Source organism: Podarcis muralis, chromosome 1 (assembly GCF_964188315.1).
Source record: "Podarcis muralis chromosome 1, rPodMur119.hap1.1, whole genome shotgun sequence".
NCBI classification, from domain to species: Eukaryota; Metazoa; Chordata; class Lepidosauria; order Squamata; family Lacertidae; genus Podarcis; species Podarcis muralis.
The window spans coordinates 70,283,479-70,305,033 of record NC_135655.1 but is presented as its reverse complement, the minus strand read 5'-3'; positions in this window follow the sequence as shown (position 1 = coordinate 70,305,033).

Below are 21,555 nucleotides of genomic sequence, written 5' to 3'. Positions count from 1 at the left end.
ACCGTGCTGCGGAGGGCTGCACTGAGGAGGAATGGTGGGAGCCTCCCCCTCCCCCTCCCCCTGCTCCTTCTCCTGTTCCTGAATCTTCCCAGGAGCAGGAGGACAGTATAGATTTGGAACAGTGGTTTGCAGAGGGACATAGTTCAGAAGGCAGAAGCTGGGATATATTGAATGGTGAACAGCTAGGAGAAGAAACACTGGAAGGAAGAGGGTCAACAGATTCACACTCTCTGGACAGCATTCCTCCACTGCCCTCCCCAAAGTCGAGAAGGGCTCAGAAAGTGGCAGAACAGAAAGCACAGAGGGGACAAGCTCAGATTATGAGATGTAGAAGTGGCGTAGGTTCATAGGGACTGAAGGGGTGTACTCTTTAATTGGGAGCACCACCATTACTAGGAAATGTGTTCTTTGTTCTCTCTCTGTGATTATTAAAGTTTCTAACCGGTAAGAAGACTCCTTTTCCTTTGTTCTGCTTATCTACGGCCACAGGGGAGGAAGCCAATTCCCCAAAGCCTGACAACATGCTTTGTTTCATTATCATCGTCATTTGTTAGTCACTTGTTACATTTGTTCCTCCAAGCAGCTTACAACATATTTAAAAACATACACATAGATAAAATGCATTATAATATCGACCCATTCATACAAAAAGGCATGCAATTTATTTATTTATTAAAAAAAATAAATCCAAACACCCTTCCTCCCTAACATTCACAGAAAACTTTGGCAGCACACTAACAGCAAAAACAACACCATCACACAGGCTACCCAAAGCTTAGAAAAAGATATATGTTTTTACCTGGCACCGCAAAGGTGTCAGAAAAGGTGCCAGGTGGACCTCACTAGGGAGAGGACTCCGCAGATGGGGAGCCACAACTGAATGCTGCTCTCCATGCAAAAAAAACCCAGGTTCAGTCCTCAGCATTTGCAGTTAGACTGGGAAGATTCCTGCATCAATGTAGACAATCCTGAGCTACAAGGACTGGCGGTCTGACTAACTCACTTCCCTGTGTTCCTCTGCCCTGTGGGTACAAATTGAAATGCCACATACTTGTAATTTGAAGGGTGATGGAATAAAATCAAGGCGTCTTGAGGAAATACACTATGCTTTTTTAAAGTGGCAAATAAAGCAGAAATTTTCATTAAGATGCATAATGTAGTACATTCTGTAAATTAGAAAAATTAAGACTGGTGTATGGCTGGAGGCTTTAGAAAATGTACACCATTAATATTTTAAATTATGCAGTCGCTTCAAGGTCTTTCTCCATCTTTTCCTCTGTAAGCCTGATACAAAACTTTCATTAAAAATAAACTTCAACCAACATCTTTGCAAATAACTTGCAAGCTAGCTTTGTACAACACGTGCTCCCCCCCCCCCCCGCCCCCCAGAAAAGCTACTCTGTTTGCTAACTGGATGAAGAGAAGTTTGGATATGACTAGCACTATAATGAGGTTGAATGAGCTTCCTTTCCAAAGGTGCAACTACTGGGTAAGACAGAAGAGAGCCATGATTGGATCACCTATTGTTCGTTTGTTTTTAAAATTATAAGCAGCCTCAGGAGATCCAGGCTGGATCAGGGCCACAGCACAGGGGGAAGGGGTTTAGCCCTTCTGTTGCACCATTTCCCCAACAGAAATTTCCGCCAAAGCTTCTACTTCTGTTGTTGACTGCATGTGTAAATGCTGAAGGGACAAAAGAAAAGGTGGAAGTCCTTTATCCAGCCAACACATCCCTTGAACTAATCTGGTCTGAGGGTACTGAAGGACATGTGGACACCCACCTACACCTACTATCAACAGGCCTGATAGAAGAAGAGGAGGAGGAGGAGGAGGAGGAGGAGGAGGAGGAGGAGGAGGAGGAGGAGTTTGGATTTGATATCCCGCTTTATATCCCTGGAGGAGTCTCAAAGTGGCTAACATTCTCCTTTCCCTTCCCACAACAAACACTCTGTGAGGTGAGTGGGGCTGAGAGACTTCAGAGAAGTGTGACTAGCCCAAGGTCACCCAGCAGCTGCATGTGGAGGATCAGGGAATCGAACCCGGTTCACCAGATTACGAGTCTACCGCTCTTAACAACTACACCACACTGGCTGGATTCTAAATCGCATCGGGAGCCCCTCCCAGTAGATCAGGTTCCCTGATACAGAGGTTACCACTGCAATATCAGCAATGGCATGCATGGAGTGGGGTGGAACTGCCCTCCTGACACCAGCATTACTGCTACTTTATCTACAAGCTCCACCCCAAGCTTGTTCAGGTAAGCAGCAGTGACGCCGGTGTTAGGAGTGTGATTCTGCTTCACCACATGCATTTCTACTGTCCAACAGGTGAAGGGCAATGGAGGTGAGGGACAGGAGAATGGCAGAAGGGGTGTAGTTCTAACTACATGGGTGAGGAGGTTAATGACTGAACAGGGCTATAATGTTAACATTATTATGAGACCAGGGCCCCATCTGCACTATACATTTTAGGCTGTAAAGTATCACGGCTTTTCACAATGAATCCTGGGAATGGTAGCTTATTAAGGATGCAGAGAGACCTCCTACTCCCCTCACAAAGCTACATTTCTGTGTGGTCTAACTATCCTGCTCCCAGGGAACATTGGGAAATGTAGCTCTGTGAGGGGAAATAGCAGTCTCCTAACAACACTCAACGTACTTATCGAACTACATTTCCCAGTAGTCTTTGGATGAAATCATAACTATTTAAAGTGATATGCTAGTGCTTTAAACACATAGTACACTAGCGACTCAGCTAGACTGTTAAAGAAAAAGCAGTTTCTATGCGTTGTATATATGATATAACATTGTGCCACAAGATGGCGACATGGAGTCCCATTTTTCTCTACCTGTTTTCCCTGTTTAAATTTACAACCCTTTGAACAGAAACACTTCTTTGGTGCGTCTAGATCCAGCCTAGGTATGCCGTGGACTGCTATATTTCCATAATACTTCTAAATATAGGTACAACCAGATCATGTTCTGTCAGATAACAATGTCCTTGCTAGTTGGTCACTCAAAATCTGTGCAGACAAGGCCTTAGTATTTACCTCCAGAATATGTTTCACCGCCTGGTGTTTTTGACTAAGTTACTAGAGGCTCTCTTTAAAGGAAGCCTATATTGGGCCTTTTACTTTCAGGGATATCCCTAATCTTCAAGGCTTGCATTCCAAAGAGAACACCCAGAGCTGCATCATGGCTATTCTTACCAAACGTTTCATTTGTAAGCCCTAATTTGCCTGGCAAACTCCCTCAGGTTTTCACTTTGTTTCTTTGCGGTGACTTTCTGAGCTATCATTTTTCAATTTTCTCTTTGGATGTTGGTTTCACTGGAGTTTTTCCTTCTCTCTGGCTTCTTTCCTGCGGAAAACATTGAGTGCTGCCATGCAAGAAATAAAAGAGAAATCACGCCCACCGTAACTATACTGGTATTGTAGCTGGATCCTGTTTTTATATTTAGACGCCACAGAATGTGACTGCCTCCTAAATCCACTTCATCAGAAGAACTCAGAACATTCTGTTCTTTTTCAGTGCCACTTAGAAAAGTCCCAGTTTGGAACAAGGTTACTCTCCAGGAAAACATTTCACCATTATGTCTGTCAACAAAAGGGTGGGGGAAACCAATTTTAAAAATCCAAGATGCATTCTTATTGTATTTGGGTAGCATGTCCCAGAATCTCTAGGAGAGGAGGAGGGGTGCCATGAAGAGGGGAATCTGGAAAGTTCTTTGGAAATGGACTCCAAAGAGCCCTGCCTTAAAGGGGTAGTGCAGAGCTGTTGCTTAGATCTTTGTGTCACCTCTGCAGGAAGGAGTTGTCTAATTCACACAACAATTTCTCAAAATTCCAAATGTGCTCATTGACCCAAAAAAACTTGGTGACCCCTGTGCTAGGATATTGTTGCATTTGACTAATCTGTTGGGAGGCTGGCCTTCCTGTCCAGTAGATGTGGCTGCTTTGTGTCTCTCGTGGAGTTCCCACTTCCGTGCAAGGTCACATGTAAAGTGGTCAAAAGAATGCCTATAGCGGCTTACTTCAGAAATGTAAAATATAGATGAAATCTAATCTTATAATTTTGAAGTCCATATGGAATGCCTGAATAAGATTTTGTACTGCTCATTTTGTAGGCTGATGTCTTTACAGAGCTGGGAGTCTCCAGCCAAAGCTGCCTTTGCCTACCAGAGACCTAGAGATGGACGCCAAAATTGTGGCCTTCTCTCCTCCTTAAGGCTCTGCTAACTGCACACATATAGGCAAGTTGTTAAGACTTTTGTTGTCACCCCAGCTGTGCTTACTTCTTTGGAGACTACTGTGTTGTATCTGCATTTTGTAGTTTTGGGCTGCTTTGCTATTTGGACTGCTTTGGTTAATTTTTTGTTTTACTATCACATACTTTCTGGTTTTAGCTAATTTATTTTATATAAACATGGGCACATTGTATAGAAATGCATTCTTTCATATGAAAAATAAAGACAGAAAACTGCTGGAGAAGCAGGTGCATTGCAAGGCTCCTTTATGTTGCCCTGCAAATGTGTCAGGTTCATCCCTAGGGAACCCTCAGTGGGAATCAAAGGATAGTTCAATATTTATGCCCAATTAATCCCTGGATTCTTTCCTGAAATTGCCAGCAACTTAGATGAACAATTAGCAATATGATTCCCCCTCCAGTAGGAAATGGCACCATTTAAACCCTGATCTCAGGGCTGGATCCTGCAGGGGTTTCCCATGTGAAAGTAATTCAGCAGTTCTCGTTTCATCTGCATTATTATATGACAACTGCCATGTTTAGGCCACCATCAATTCTGGTAAACACCTACTTCAGCCAATGTAACCTTTTAGAGAGAAAGTTTGGACTTTTGTGTAGGTATGGATAGCTAAAATTGAGAACTAGAGTTGTAGCTCAAAGGCAGACCATCTGTTCTACATGGTTCCCACAGAAAATTTAGTATGAGCAGCAGGGATTAAATGACTGGTATACTTTTTGTGTATACCAAAAGATGTAACATCAACAAAATAGTGTATCTGAAAGCTGGGAAATTTAAAGTTAGTGTGGCGCTTGTTTTCTCAACAATTCAGTTTTAATCTTGTATCACAACAATACCATTAAAAAAAAGACAGGTTTAGAAACTGAGTAAGAACACTGAAGCTGAAAAACAGAGGAAAAGTCCAAAAGTCTAACTCTAGTACAAAACACAAAGTTATAATATTTAACTGGTCATGTGTCATGTTGCTGTGCAGGCTGTGTTGATTTCCAGGATCACTTACGCAATTGTGGGGTGACTGTGATCATTAAAAATCCAGCCTCGTGCAAGGAAAGCAGACTTTCGTGGGCTTTTCCAGATGAAACTTTTATTGTTGTCAGTGACCGTGCTGAGGAGGACTGCACTGAGGAGGAATGGTGGGAGCCACCCGCTCCCCCGGATCCTGAATCTTCCCAGGAGCAGGAGGACAGTACAGATTTGGAACAGTGGTTTGCAGAGGGACATAGTTCAGAAGGCAGAAGCTGGGAAATACTGGATGGGGAACAGCTAGGAGAAGAAGCACTGGTAGAGAGAGGGTTAACAGATTCACAGTCTCTGGGCAGCATCCCGCCCCCTATTCCCAAGGACATGGAGAGCTCAGTGTTAGAACAGAAAGCACAGAGGTACAAGCTCAGATTACAAGACGTAGGAGTGATGTAGATTAATAGGGAGGGTGAGCCTTAATTGGGAGCACCGTCATTCTAGGGAGATGCTTTCTTTTGTCTCTCGCTGTGTTTAATAAAGAAACTAATTGGTAAGACTTTCCTTATGTTTGATCTGCTTATTTACTGCCACGGGGAAGGAAGCCAACCCCCCAAAGACTGACAGTTGTGTACTTGTCCTGCATTATTCACTGGGTTTTTCAGTGGGTCATATATTTATTTATTTTCTTGCTTTTAAAACAAGCAGTTAATCTTAAACGGGGGCTGTCATTGTCTGTCATGTCAAAAATTAAGACGACAATTTTGTTTTGTTTTTGTTTTGTTTTTGTTTTTTAATGTGGCGAATGCACCTATCTGCTGCACCTCGGCTTTTTACATTCTTGCAGGTGTACATTATTACCCAAAGAGAATCAATTATTGTTGGAATCCAGACCTGTGGTCTTAGTAATTGGCATTTCTATCTTGCAAAGATTCCATGTTTATCGCTTATGAAAGAACCCACATTTCATCCTACTGAATGGGTTCTATAAGTCAATCCATCATTTATTTATTTTTTCCAAAAAGAATTTATAAATTTTTCACATTGTTACAAATCAAACCAAATCACTTTAATTCAATACAATTTCTTAAAATCAGGTTTCCTGCTCCTGTTGCAAACATATATCCATCACTTCCTCCCATAGCTGCTGCATTTCTTATTTAGGGTCCAGTTGCCATCCCTCACTTGTCACTACACCATTCTTGCAGCTAACCGCTTTTTCCTCCTTCCAAACAGAACCTATGTTACATTATTATATTTTATATTTATACATAAACATAAAATCCATTTCACGTGTGTAGTCTTTCATATCCATTGTTGTTCCAGACCTGGTGTGCTGGGAGAATTAATTACTATCTTCCATTGTTCAGTTCTTTGCTGTGTTTATCTGGATGGTACAAGGCAATCCATCATTTTTCATCTCATTGTTAACGACACTTGAAATACAGTTGCTCCCTGAACCTGCCTTGCCCTCTCACAACATCCACATGTTGTGCTGTATTGAAAGGATTGTTTATGTGGAGGCTATTTAAAGCCTTTCAGAACACTGAAATGATTTTACAAATTCTATGCATCACTATGTATAATAATGCCTTGTGACATGGCAATCACCAACAGAAAGCAGCAAAAGTTTAAAAGACAAATGCTTGAATACTCAGCTGATCATTGGGCTTGTTTAAAACAATTTACACTAATGTAAGTGCACTGATGTCAAAGGCATATGGAAGGCATAAACCATGCATTAGTAATGTCAGCTCTACCATTACCTTAGTTGTGTGTCAAAATAAAATCCTGATATCTTAACAGTTACAGTTACAAGTGTTGCAGCTCCGAGATTTATTTGTGATATACTGGTTATATAAATTGCATTTGCACTTATGACCATCATTGTCTTTACAATAATTTGAGAGGTAAGTACCATGCATTCATTTCTAATGCACTTTACATTATCATGAAAGCACATAATGTCTGTGTTACTGAACCCTGTGACTGGATACCCTGCAGTGATTTAATGACTTCACATAAGATATAGCACATGATGGAAGAAGACATGTTTTTACCTCCCTTTCCATTACAGGTGATCTGCCTGAAGCAACTGAAAGTGTAACTCATTAACAACTGTAAACCAAATGGCCTTGCTCACACTAAGCAAGGCCTTGTGCAGACATAACTCTTACCATTGGGGCTGGTGGGGCAGAAGGCAAGGAGCCTAACAGTAGGTGGAGCAGAACCAACTGTGTTCAAACATATAACCAACCAATTATATGTTTTTCCCCACAACCTCCTCCTTGCTGAGCTCTACAAGGACGACCCAGTCACAAAGGAGAAGGAAGACAGCAGACAGTGCCAGCCCAGGGCTGGTTGTACCAAAGGAGGTAGGCAAGGGAAAGCTGGCTGAGAGCAGATTGAGTTTGATGTGGCAATGCCCCATTTGTCCTAATGGACCAGCCTCCACTGCTCTTAGCCATGGTTTAGTGCCTATACACTGGTTAAGATCCACAATGTTCAGTGAAACCATGATTCACCTTGTCAAGTAAGTATTTGTTTCCTTGGAGGGTCTGTATTAGGGATGTCCATACGCCAGCTCTTTCTCGGTACTGAATAATAGAGCAAATCAGGGTAATACAGTAGTTTCTTAACCCTGAACTGAATCATAACATCAATAATCTTCAGATAAATCAGATTTGGTCCCCTGCAAAGCTGTTTCTGTTCTTTTTAGTGCTAATATAGTTATGTGTTTTCCTATGTACTATCTCTATGTTTCTCTAGATCCATGGGCTTTCCAAGAAGTGAGGCTGTCCAAAGGTTGCCTGCAGAGCACTGAAGAGTTATGGATTATTATTTTTTAATTAAAACACAGCAGTAGATGATTTTTTTTTTTAAGTTAAAAGCTTCATTTAATTTTTACCCACTCCAATGTTGCTTTGGTTTAATAACAAACAAACTCCAGTGCTCTTCAGAACTCCATGGGCAGCATTCTAGATACACTCACATGGCAAGTCCTGTCAGGTGCCTGTAAAGCCTTTGGAGCGCACAAACAGCCACCAGAAAGAAAAGCGGATGTGAAGCTCCAAGGTTTGAAGAAATACAAGCAAAAATACACATGAATCAGCAGCCTCTGAATTATTCTAAAACAAGAGACAATCTGCCACTCCCTCCCCCTCAAAGTGAATTATAGAGGAAGGCAGATCCCTTTTACTTTCTTCACCCTGTGAAAGAAAAACCCTGGACCTATTTACCTGCAATGGAGCTTACCATGGAGCTGCTCCTGTGTCTTTAAATTTCATCCACTTTGGCCAAAAGTGGGGGGTTTTTGGTTTTGGCTTTTAAAAAAGTTGTTTATATATTCTGCATTACAGCGAATAGGGGAGCATGGCACTTTTGGTTTTAAACCAAGCGGATCAGGAGCCAAAATCACAGATGTAAGTGCAAAGAGCAACTCAGAAACAGATTAGAATTTTTGAAAACACAGAGATACAGAGTGATTCTTGGGGTCTGTGCACAGCTCTAGTTTTTATAGGGAGAGACCAGGGGCTTATTTCTCACCTTGCAAGCACAGAGACTGGAGAGCCTGAGAAAGTGCCTTAGTCATCAAGATTAAAAGCAGAGCCAGCTGGGTCAGTCCAATGACCCATCTAGTCCAGCATCATATTGTCATAGTGGCCAGCTAGACTGGTTTAATGTAACTATAATGCTTAACAACAGCTAGCACAAACCCTGGATTTAAAACTCACTTCAGATCATGATTTCAGATTCTGATCTTTGGTCAATTGCTAGTCATGGTTTAGATATTTAATTCAGATGTAATAATGATGTCTGCATATAGTCCAACTTGACATTTTACTTTTAGGTAAATGCTCCATTATAATGTAGTATTCAGTGGGACTTACTCCTAAGTAGCAGCATAGTCCTATGTATGTCATGCCACATTTACTCCCAGGTAAGTATGGATGGGATTACAGCCTAGCAGTGCAATTCTATACATGTCTATTCAAAAGAAAGCTTCATTTAGTTCAATGAAGCTCTATATAGGATTGCTGCCTCAAAGTACAACTACTAGACATGGCAATATGACCAAAAAATACAGGTATAGCAGCAAGAACATAATATTATTACAGAACAATCCCACCTTTTCCATTCATATATCACCTACCCAGGTGGTATGCACCAGTAGCTATTGCCTTATCTCCTTGTTTTTAATATATTAGGCTTAGGAAGCAAACATATACCCCACACTTTCTAGAGTGTCAGGTGGGTGGAATAACCCATGGGAATCCGACAATAACTAAGTAGGGTTTTGAACATTGGTGCCAGCTGTTCCTTGCCAAAGGATGCATGCTGTGATTCTAAACAAGATGCATTTCTTCCACATCTGGCTAGGAAAAAGCTCTGTGGTGATGGAGGGGGTTTGACATTATCAACCTTTTTAGTATGCAACAAAATATTTTAAGCATCTGACTTTTAATAAGTTAATCCATTCATTGTTTGGAGCTGTGCAAAGTGACATAAAAGCACAATGAAGCCTAATTAGACTTGTTCTGTGAAAGTTAATTTGTCAAACCCAGAAGCATAGTTCAGAGATAAATGCTAATATTTGAAAGTCAAATTAAAGTTGAAAAGGTTTGTAATAACAGTTAATTAACTCTTGTTTTGTTTTTGTCTCAAAAAACTTGAACCAACTGAAATACTGCTCGGTTCATCTTTAACATTTTGGATCACAAAGATAAAAATTCAAAGCTTTGAGAGAAGCCTTTGATGTCGGTATTCTCCACAGATTAGATATTATTTTAAGATCTCTTTGTTTAAAAATTCATTTTTATTATCCCTGCATGAAATGCATGGCAATTCCCCAAATAACTAACCATCAGGGCAATTAACATCTTCGATCGACACCATATTCCTGATAATTAATACAGACTTTGTACCTCCCCTGTGATAGCTGCAAGGGTTTGATTTTTCAGAGCAACTGTTCATTTACAGCATCAGTTTCATCCTAATGAAAATGGATTGTGAAACTTTAATGAACAAGACTTTGCTGTCATTATAATAAAGACTTTGAAACAACACGAAGACCTACATAGCAAGCATCTGACGACATGCATGCTGCTACTGTATATCAAGCCAATTAAGCCATACAATGAATATTTACACTGGTGTGCAGTCTTCTCTCACAATGTGACACAAGATAAACTCATAAAAGTGAGCATTCCATCCCACCCCGACACTATCTGACATTAGGGTTTAATAAACTAGCGTCTGTAGAGCGATGGGACTTGATCTGCCCTTCTTTCTGAGGTAAACAATTTCCTTTCTTTTTTTAGCCAGAAAATCCAATTTACATACTGTACGTATGTTGCTTGTTATGAGAGGTTTGGAGGGGGGGAGCTCAACAACAATGGGGCGCTATACATCTACTGTTCAATGTCTGCCTCGAGTAGCAGGTATTTATAAAATCAAGTAATTACAAAAGACATCTGCCAAGGTTCATAAGCTTGTTACCAAAAGGGGTATTTATCCATTGGCATGGTGTAAAGTAAATAATTGATTTGTTCTGAGGCAGACAACTCCAGTGGGAAAGGCTTTGTTTTGTCAGCACTTCTGCACAAGCCGGCTGCAGAAAATGGTTCTTTAAGCCCCGACTTCACAACGTCTTCGAGATATTTTGGTGGTGATATCATCAAAAAATAACGCTCAATAATCTCTTTCCACAATAAATGCAGCCTCACAGCCAGCTTAATTCCTTTAAAGATCTGAATCAGGGGGGCGGGGAGGACAGGACAGTGTGAAGACTCTAGGCCCGTCTCCTCTTACTTACTTTTTTGATACAAATATCTTTAAGCCTCTCATTCACATAAAATATCAAGGCAATGTACAACAGTAATATGTACAGGTTCAATAAAACACAATAAAAGCAATACAAAATCATTGTTAAAAAAAATTAAGCAATTGCATAGGCCTGTCAGCATAAAAACGTCTTGCTGGAAGTTATTAGTGAGGATGCCTGCTAAATCTCTGCTGGAAGATTATTGCACAGTATGGGACCAGTGACACTAAATGCCTGACTTCGAGTTGAAGGCAGTCGGGATTCTGAAATACTGAGACGGGGGAGCAAATAACAGTGCTCCTCCAGATGATCTCAGTGACCAAGCTGGGATAGAAAGGGTCAGGCGATCCTTAAGATATCCTGGACCCAAGTTTTTCAGGGATCTATACAATACAATAACCTTGAACCTGGACCAGTAGCATATGGGCAGCCAGTGCAGCTGTTTTAGCAGAGGTGACACATGCTGTTGACCATCTTCCCCTATCAGCAGTCTAGCCACTGCATTCTTCACCAGTTAGACCTTCTAGACCAGGCCCAATGGCAGCCACACACAAAGCAGCAGTCCGGTCTACAAGTGTCCAATGCATGGATTACAGTGGCCATATTCCTGATCTGAACATGGCCATTGGTGGCACACCAAAGAAAGCAATCCATGCAGCCAGCAGGATTCTCCAACCTGTACGTTTATGTCCACATAAGGATATACCAATGAGAACTGTGAGAAGTGTTAATTTACTTAACTAATTAACAAATTGTATACTACTTAAAACATTTCAGTTACTTCACTAATTTCTTCATATTAGTGGGACCTTGGGATTCCTTTCAACTCTACAATTCTATGATTCTTTGATTCTGTGAAATGCATGTTACCCCCATATGTTTGCCTGTCAGTAAACATTATTTGTAGAACAGCATCGCAAAATTCGAAGAAGTGTGAATTTTGAAAGATTGTTGTGTTTCAGTTCTTGTATTGTTTCAGAAAGGGCAAATTTGAGAGATTCAGTCTTAAACGTGAACTGGAATTCTGTCCTATCCCTGGTCTGCATATTGGAGAAGAAACAAATGCAAGTCAGGAATTGAGCTGGAAGTATTCAATTTCCCCCTGCATTTCCTCCCCCCTTTTCCTTTTTGCTGAAAAATGCCCCCCTTTTCTTTAATTTATTTTTTAAAAGTATATCTATGGCACTCCTAACAAATATTTCAACCACATTTTGAATGGCACTTACTCTGTACAGATTTCAAGTTGTTTCCCTAGAAGGTCTCCATTATAGGCAGTACATGTTAGCCTATAAGGTAAAAGGTAAAGGACCCCTGGACGGTTCAGTCCCGTCTACTATGAGGTTGCAGGGCTCATCTCATTTCCAGGCTGAGGGAGCCGGCGTTTGTCCACAGACAGCTTTCCGGGTCATGTGACCAGCATGACTAAACCACTTCTGGAGCAACGGAACACCATGACGGAAACCAGAGCACACGGAAACGCTGTTTACCTTCCCGCCCACAAACTGCTAGGTTGGCAGAAGCTGGGACAGAGCAACAGGAGCTTATCCCATCACAGGGATTCGAACCACAAACCTTCTGATCGGCAAGCCCAAAAGTTTGGTTTAGACCACAGCGCCACCCGTGTCCCCTAGACACCCAATCAGTTTATACAAGGTGGTAGAGCCCTACAGAAGACAATTCAATGCCCCTTTGATGTCCTGACTCTCTGGCTGCTGATACTGGTACTTCTGACATGCTCTTTCTACTGCAAGCAGTTTTTCCTTCAGCATTTATTTTTATTATTAAATTTCTATACTGCCCTTCATGCAAAGATCAAGGGGCAGTTTACTATATAAAAACACAAACATAAATTCATTCAGTAAAAGTTTGCTTGCATCATAGGCTGCAATAAGGTTATCCATGGCGTGTGAAAACACAGAACATTGAAGTTGTTATCCAGACAGATTTTGGGCTGGTTGTACTGAATAAATATATAAGCATGTTCACTCTAATCCCAGTCCCTAAACCACTGACATAAATGTTTAATAGATTTGTACCAAGGGTAGACTCTTGTACATGATTGAAGTGGCATGTCTTAAGCTGCTAGGAGTCACACAGTTTGCAGTCCTCCAACTACTTACTCTTAAATAATCACATTGGCCTTATTCACAATACAGACACACCAAGTGTTAGCCAATGAGTTTACTTTGGCACCAACATTGCCCGTGAAATTTATGTTTAACAGATGCATAAAGTCCATTATACACATATTTTGGAACTGACATCAGCTTAGCCAGTGAGACTGGCTGACTCCCTGAAAATACAATTACATAATAAAAGAGTTCAGAATTTTGCTGATTGTATTTGCCATTTCTAGGAAATTACTGTGTGCCTAATAGAGTTTGTTGCCTCTGTTATTTAACATTTCATTTGGTTAATGTTATTAAAGTGTGCAAGTTAAACTATTAGAAAATGAGAACAATTTCCTTTCAGATTACAGCCAATGTTATGGCAAGCGCCATAATGGACTGGGGTGCTGTCAGATCAACACAGCTAAACATTCCACCTGCAAAAATGAGCTCATTGTCTGTGGGTTGCGATCCTCCCCACCCTTCACCAGACCGAGAAACCAGACGCCGAGGCTAGTCTTGAGCCTGCTGGCCGCACTTCTGCGGCCAAGACTACAATCTTTAGTTTTGAAAAATGAAAGTGTGTGGAGTCTTTCCCTTATTTTTAGAACATATGCAGGATCAAGTCACTGAAAAATAACTGGGCCAAGAGGTCAGTGAAGCAAAAGGTGCTGGAATCAGGAGAATGAAGGAAGGAGTAACATTCACTTGCCTCTTGAACTATAGCCCATCTTTGTGGCCTTTCCTAAAAGAGAATCACGAGGGAATTTTGCAAATTGGAAATGCTATATGTCCAGTGTTTTCAGCCTGTTTTGATTGATTGATTGATTGATTGATTGATTGACTTAATTCTGAGTTAGAGAGGCAAGGAATTGTGAGGCAGAAGGCCTGCTGAAATCAATGGGACCTTGAGCACTTTACATTGGCTACACTATGCTCAGTGTTTCAACACTGAGAACTGCTAGGACTTTGTGAAGAAGAGCCAGCTTCTCAACATGGAAAGAGGGGGATAATGCAGAATGGAGGCGCATTGGTGTGTTGGATTGTGATACTACAAAGGTATTCAGCTCTGCTTCCTTATTGCTTGGGGTATTTCTTTCTCTACATTGCTTAAGAGAAGATTTTTTGGGAGAGCTCTCTTTGAAACAAAAGGCGGGACAAGTTGCTCAGCAGATGTGCATGGAAACCAGGGCCAGCCTTCCCTGCACCAGGTAGGCTGTAAGCTACCCTGCTGCCCTTAGGAACAACAGTGCAGGATGCTGTCTTACTGCCAGTGTTGAAATAAGACTCAATTGCCAGTCTGGTCACTTCTTTATTTTACCTGGAATGAGGGTGAGGAGGCACCATCTTATCCTTTGCCTCAAGCAGTAAAATGTCTTGGGCAGGCCCTTATTGAAACATAGCCAGAAAGATGGGCCGACAAGTGCTGAAGAAGAAGAAGAAGAAGAAGAAGAAGAAGAAGAAGAAGAAGAAGAAGAAGAAGAAGAAGAAGTTTATTATTTATACCCCACCCTTCTGGCTGGGTTTCCCCAGCCACTCTGGGCGGCTTCCAACAAAGTATTAAAATACAGTGATCTGTTCAACATTAAAAGCTTCCCTAAACAGGGCTGCCTTCAGATGCCTTCTACAAGTCTGGTAGTTGTTTTTCTTTTTGACATCTGGTGGGAGAGCATTCCACAGGGTGGGCGCCACTACTGAGAAGGCCCTCTGCCTGGTTCCCTGTAACTTGGCTTCTCGCAGCAAGGGAACCGCCAGAAGGCCCTTTGTGCTGGACCTCAGTGTCCGGGCAGAACGATGGGGGTGGAGATGCTCCTTCAGATATACTGGACCGAGGCCGTTTAGGGCTTTAAAGGTCAGCACCAACATTTTGAATTGTGCTTGGAAACGTACTGGGAGCCAATGTAGATCTTTCTTTTCCCCTTTGGCCCTCTTGCTTCCATCTCCTCATTGTCCCCATTTCAGTGTTTCTTCTCTTGGATCAATCCTTAACTGAATCCTCTGCTTTAGGATGAGAGGGCTCAGATAGTTTGCAATGTGGTCATCGATCTGTATGAGGATGTGTGGGTCTTGGTCCACCTTTTCTGGTCTGTGAACAATTCTGTGACAGCCGAAAAGAAGTTAAATGAAATTGATGGGTAGATGGAAACTGGTTAGCCCTGCAAATTTGAAACATAATGCTGCAATGGCTGGCTGGAGGAACAAAATTAGTTTGCAAGATTAAAACATATTAATACAACTCAGAAACTGTCATGTCAGAGATTCTAACTCTAATGCTGGATGACAGCCAAATAATTCTATGATTCTATGATTCTATGAATTCCAGTTCTGAACAGAATGTAGCACATCATGCTTACAGTCTGCTTCACATCACATCACCCAGAATCCTCCTCTCAGGATATAAAATACTAGAATCAGAATATATTTTTTTATTTTTGCAAGACAAAAATGATTGAGTGCAAACAAAAAGGCTGGCATACGTTATTGAACGTATATCACTGAACTATTGTTAAGGGTTTCTAGACAATATCATATGACCAGTATGAAGAAGGACTGCAGCCCAGTCATAGGTCATGTGTTTTGCATACAGAAGATCCCAGGTACAATTCCTGCATCTCCAGGTAGGGCTGGAAAACACTCCAATCTGAAGTGCTAGAAAATTGCCCCTAATCCATGTAGAGACTGTAGACAATAGTGAACTAGATGAACCAATGGTCTGACCTGGTATAAGGCAGCTTCCTATGATTGCATGGCAAGGGATTTAAATAGCTATCCCAGAGGGCCAAACATGCAAGTAAAACAGAAGAGCACAAGATAGCATGGGAGGAGAGATGAAAATGATGGTGTGCTTCCTATCCTCTTTCTGCTGAACCCTCTCAAAGCATAGAACTCCATCTTACCACAGGCTAACTAGTGTATTATACTTGTATCAAGTATATAGATGTATCGAGAAATACATTTCCTCTAACCATCGCTGTATCTTCCTCCTACCTTCCGCTCTCCCGTCCCTCCATTTACATCAGAGGTAGTTAACCTGTGGCCTGCCAGATGTTGCTGGACCACAGCTCCCATCATGCTTGACCATGCTGGCTGGGGCTGATAAAAGTTGCTGTCCAACAACATCTGGAGTGATTCAGGTTTGCCAGTCCTGATTTAATAGGCTTGCCTCTTTTACTGCACTTACCACTGCAAGTGCAAAGATTCCTCAAACTCTAGATGTCAGCCAAAAGACACTGAGCAAGCTGACTTGTAAATGCAAAGTGAAATGTTTTACATTTCCAGTAGATGTCAGCACATCTCCCTCAATGAGCACTTCCCTGCTTACATTGTGAAATTATAATTTTGGATTCTTTCTTTTTAAAAGGCTGAAGCTGTGCAAATGAAAGCTTTCCTGATTATCCAAATAAAGCCATTTTTTAATAGATGTATTTATTGCCTAGAAAGATTTTTAAAGTCTTCATGCAGAACGGACTTCTTGAAACAAGTGAAGTGAGTGACCACATTCTCATCTGAGCTCTTTGGAGACCCTTAAGTGGAAGACTGGAGTTAACCTGCAGTAACTTGGCTCAGCTTCACTTTACACTTGCAAAAATTGTAGGCTGAAGGAACTACAGTGGTACCTTGGTTCTCAAACGCCTTGGAACTCAAACACTGCAAACCCGGAAATAAGTGTTCTGGTTTCTGAACTTTATTAAGAAGCTGAAAGTGCTCTGTTTTGAGTCTTACACTTCCGATTTGAGTGTTACACTGAGGTCTGTCTGGTTTTGCTATTTATTTTGCATTTTTGTTTTTGTGGCTCCTTTTTGTTTTGTTTTTGTGACTGTGGAACCCAGTTCAGCTACTGATTGATTGATTGATTGATTGAGTGATTGATTGTCTGACTGCAGTACATTGTTTATTACTTTCATTTTATGGATCAATGGCCTCGTTAGATAGTAAAATCCATGTTAAATTGCTGTTTTAGGGATTGTTTTTTAAAGTCTGGAACGGATTAATCCATTTTGCATTACTTTCTATGGGAAAGCGCGCCTTGGTTTTGGAACGCTTTAGTTTTTGAATGGACGGTCTAGGTTCAAATTCTTTGTCAGCCATGAAACTTGCCTGGCAGCTTGAGGTCAGTCAGTCTCTCAGATAACTTACCTCACGGGGTTGTCATGAGGTTAAAGTGTGAGGGGAACGATTGTATCCCACTTCAGAGAAGGCTAGGATAAAATGTAGCAATAAAATAGAAGGAATCCTTAGAACAGTTCTGATCAGGGCCACCGTGCTCAAAAGTTCACGTGAAGTAAAATAAAATTTAAAAAGCTTATATCTCAGCACCTTTAAATTAAAAATCATCTTCAAGTGCAGGTACAAAATTAAAGGTTGTTTCCTCCTTGAACTCTCCAGGCAGTTTATTAAATCAACTGAAAGGATGGCACACTAGGGAAACAATGAAAGCAGCCAGCCCTGAGAAAATTGGTTAATTATTCACCTGAAGGGTTTCCAGAGACATGCATGCAACATAGCTTTTCTTTTTGTTTTTGAAAGAAATAAGCTAATAACTCCCCTTTACCTGGAAGAGGGGGGAAACCTTAATTCTTTGTCCAGCTTAGCTGCTGTGCTGTGATTTTAAGTAAAGTGTCTACTATGAATAAACAGAAAGTAAAGAAGATGTCTGTGACAAAGGTTGAAGACACGATGGCTCTGAAATGGGCAAGAGCAGTAAATCGTGCGGAGGAGAAGAGGTATGCCGAGAAGATCAAAGTCCTCCAAAAAGCGGCGTGTCTAAGCTCCTACGAAATGGACCGAGAAAAAGCCACACTTCTGAAGTTTCTGGAAAAAGTTCAGATGACTACAGGGCACCTAAACAAAGACACTCCCTTATTAAATTCACACGCAGGAGCACAAAACAACCCTTCATCCAAATAACACCAGACCTACTGGATACTGCAGCTTCTGCTGAAATTATTTCTTTGGTGATTGGAGAAGTTTCAACCAGATTATTTGCTGTGTAGAAAGGCTAGACTGCATTCCTTGAAGAATATGGTTTTATTGAGATGGACATCAGCACCAATCTAAGTAACTCCGTTTGAATAAACCATGGAACATCCTGGAAAAGGCGAAACATGAACTCTGCTTTAAAAGGTCTGCCTGAAATTTGTAGTCTCTGCAGAACTGATGAATTATCTCAGATTCCTGAGCACATCACTAAAATCAGGGCTTTATTTCAACCAGAACTCACCGCAGCTCAGTTGCAACGCTTCTTAGGTGGGCGCCATTACCATTATAAGAGAACAAGGGAGACTTTCATGGTGAGTTCCGGCACCTCTTTTTTTCTAGAAAAATAGCACCGACTAAAACCTTTTCAAAACAATACTTCAAGTGCTTGGAGGGGGGAAGAGATTTAAAAAGCAAAAGCAACAACAGCATTGTAAGTTTTTCTTTGCCTTTGAGAGTCATTTTGATTCCCCCAAACAAGGCTGCTGGTAGGATAAGCAAAAAAGTTTCCTGTTTCCAGTCACCAAAATTCAGAAGAAATATTATCAGAATTCCGGATTTCTGGAAGATGACCAGGAAGAATTGGGACTATGCGAATTGCACCCATCAGGTGTTTCTCAATACAAAGCTTGCTACCTTCTCAAGCTGTAACCCTATGATCGCTTACTAAGGAGTAAGGCCCATGTAACTCAATGCGACTTACTTCTGAGGATGCTCATACTATGAAGATATATCAAAGGAGTGTGACCGGGTCAGGAATTAAAAACAAAACTTCTAACCTATACTCTTCTGATTCAGCCCCCTTCTCCGGGCTGTCAATAGTCTTAACTGTGGATGTTTCGTGTGGGGCGGTGTGTGTGTGTGTGTGTGTGTGTGTGTAAGGGAAGTACCAGTAAGACCAAATGTGTGTACCAGATTATTGAAAACTCTCAAAATTCAAAAGCAGTTTTGGTAAGTTTTAGAAAACGAAAAACAGGTTTTAACAGTTTTCACTAGAACTGTATGTATTTTGCCAAGGCATACTAACCTGACAGAAACAGATGCTTATGGCTTTTTTTTAAGGGGGTATTATGCTGAGGAAAGGGCAGAAACCTTGACAAATTTCACCTAGATTTCGGGACAAGGGCAAATTACATTCAAATGCATATGTAAATGCATATGTAAACCTGTATCCATATCACCTCACGGTGTAGCCTTATTGGGTTTTCATGTTTTTTATCTGCAAAAAGGCAGTTTAAAGAATGATGATGATACTGATAACAAAAACAGTTTGTTAGAATGTGCACGCCACATTTCACTTAGAGAAAAAATACTAAGGCAGTTCACAAACAACTAAAAATCACCAGCTGTTTAATTTTATTTATTCGGTTTAATTTCACTCTGACCCAAACTGGTATATCTGAACATATGTTTATCTGAGCCAGTTCCTTATGTGGATTCTTTTCATTTTCTTTTCACGACATGTTTCCACCTTTGGTTAATAGTTTCATTATTCCAGTTCTATATATAATCAGCTTCTTACATTTTCCTTTTCTAATCTAATAGAGTTTCCCATCAGTAGAACATAACCTTTTAGTGCCAAACACCTTGAGTGTTACAAAAAGATATAGTTAAAACTGTAGCAATTATTAAGGAGGCATTGAAATACTGAGCCAAAACACAAAGGTCTTGCCAGTAGGAGACATGATACATCATGGAAGAGATAACTAGATGGAAGCACAATATTCCCTGTACTGCTGTCAAAATATATTTTAAAATCTCATGTCTTAGCATCATGTACACCGACACACACCAATTAATATCAAAGGTAAGATGGGTGGGGACCAGAAAGAGATCATCCTTGGTTGCCCTCCCCACCCCCCGCCCACTCCATTCGTGGAATTCACTTCCCAGAGAGGCCTGTCTGGTGACTCCATCAATATCCTTGCAGTGTAGGCAAAGTTGCATTTTTGCTCCCAGACTTTTAAATGTACAGTGGTACCTCGGTTTAAGAACAGCCCTGTTTACAAACTATTCATTATAAGAACTCTGCAAAACCAGAAGTAGTGTTCCGGTTAGCGAACTTTACCTCAGTCTACGAATGGAAGCCAGATGGTGGAAGGGCACTGGCGGCGATATGCCTCATTAGGGAAAACGCACCTCTGTTTAAGAATGACCTCTGTTTAAGAACGGACTTCCGGAATGGATTAAATTTGTAAACCGAGGTACCATTGTATACCCACTTACCTCCATGGCTTTTTACTTCTGAGTAGACATGTATAGGATTGTGCTGCTAATGTCTTTGTTTTTGTAATATTCTATATGTCTATTTTAACTTGTGCTTATAAACCATTTGAGCAGCTTTGCTGACATCACAGAAACACGATCAGTCTCCAGTGAACCTCACCCCAAGGAAACTAAACCCAAGAGATGTGCAAGACCTGTGAAACCTCTCATTACTCAAAGACTGGAATGTGTTTAGCAATATAGTCATTCCCTCTGTGGTGTGCATTAATATAATCGAAACAGCTTGGCTTGTGGAATAAAGCTCTTTTAAAACATTGAGACTTAACTCCAGACAAACCTGTTCAGGAACAAGAGAACATTTTACACTTATTTAAATCATCAGAAGAGAGTCAGAATTGGACCACTGATGTACCATCTCCTGGATTCCACTTTGTATGTTAAAAAAGATTTACTTCAAATGAGTATTTGACCAGGGATTCTCAATGCAAATAATCTTTAATAATATTGGAGACAAAAACAAATATAAATAGTAGAATTGGTGGATGCAAATATATGTCAGAGAAAATTATCATCATCATCATCATCATCATTTTTTGAAGTAAACGTGATTTTACAATTTCCATATTCAGCACATATGCCAGTGTGTGCAGAAGACTCTCTATCATACCTATAGTTTAGGCCAGGCTAGTTCAATGCTTAAATACATGCCTAAAGCATTTCCCATAACCTGACAGGAAATCGCTGATATGAGAATGTTTCTGGCAAGTCTGCCACTCAGAAAACAAGAGCCTAACTAAGTGCCTGGCACTTTGCCACCAATTCTTCTAAACACTGAGGTTCCAATAGTTCTCCCACTTATGCATGCATAATTCCCACTGGCCTCGCTGATGCTGACTACAGGATAGGCATCTAAGGCCCCCATCTGCACTACTTTAAAGCTGTATCATGCCACCTGAAATGGTCATGGCTTCCCCCAAACAATCCTGGGAAGTCTAGTCGGTTAAGGATTCTGACATTTGCTGGGAGACCCCCTATTCCCCTCAAAGATCTACAACTCTCAGAGTGGTTTAACCATCAATCCCTTTTCCCAGGGAACTCTGGGAGTATAACTGTGAGGGGAATAGGAATCCTCCTAACAACTCTCAACATCCTTAAAAAGACTTCTCTTCTCAGGATTCTTTGCTGGAAGCCATGATTGTC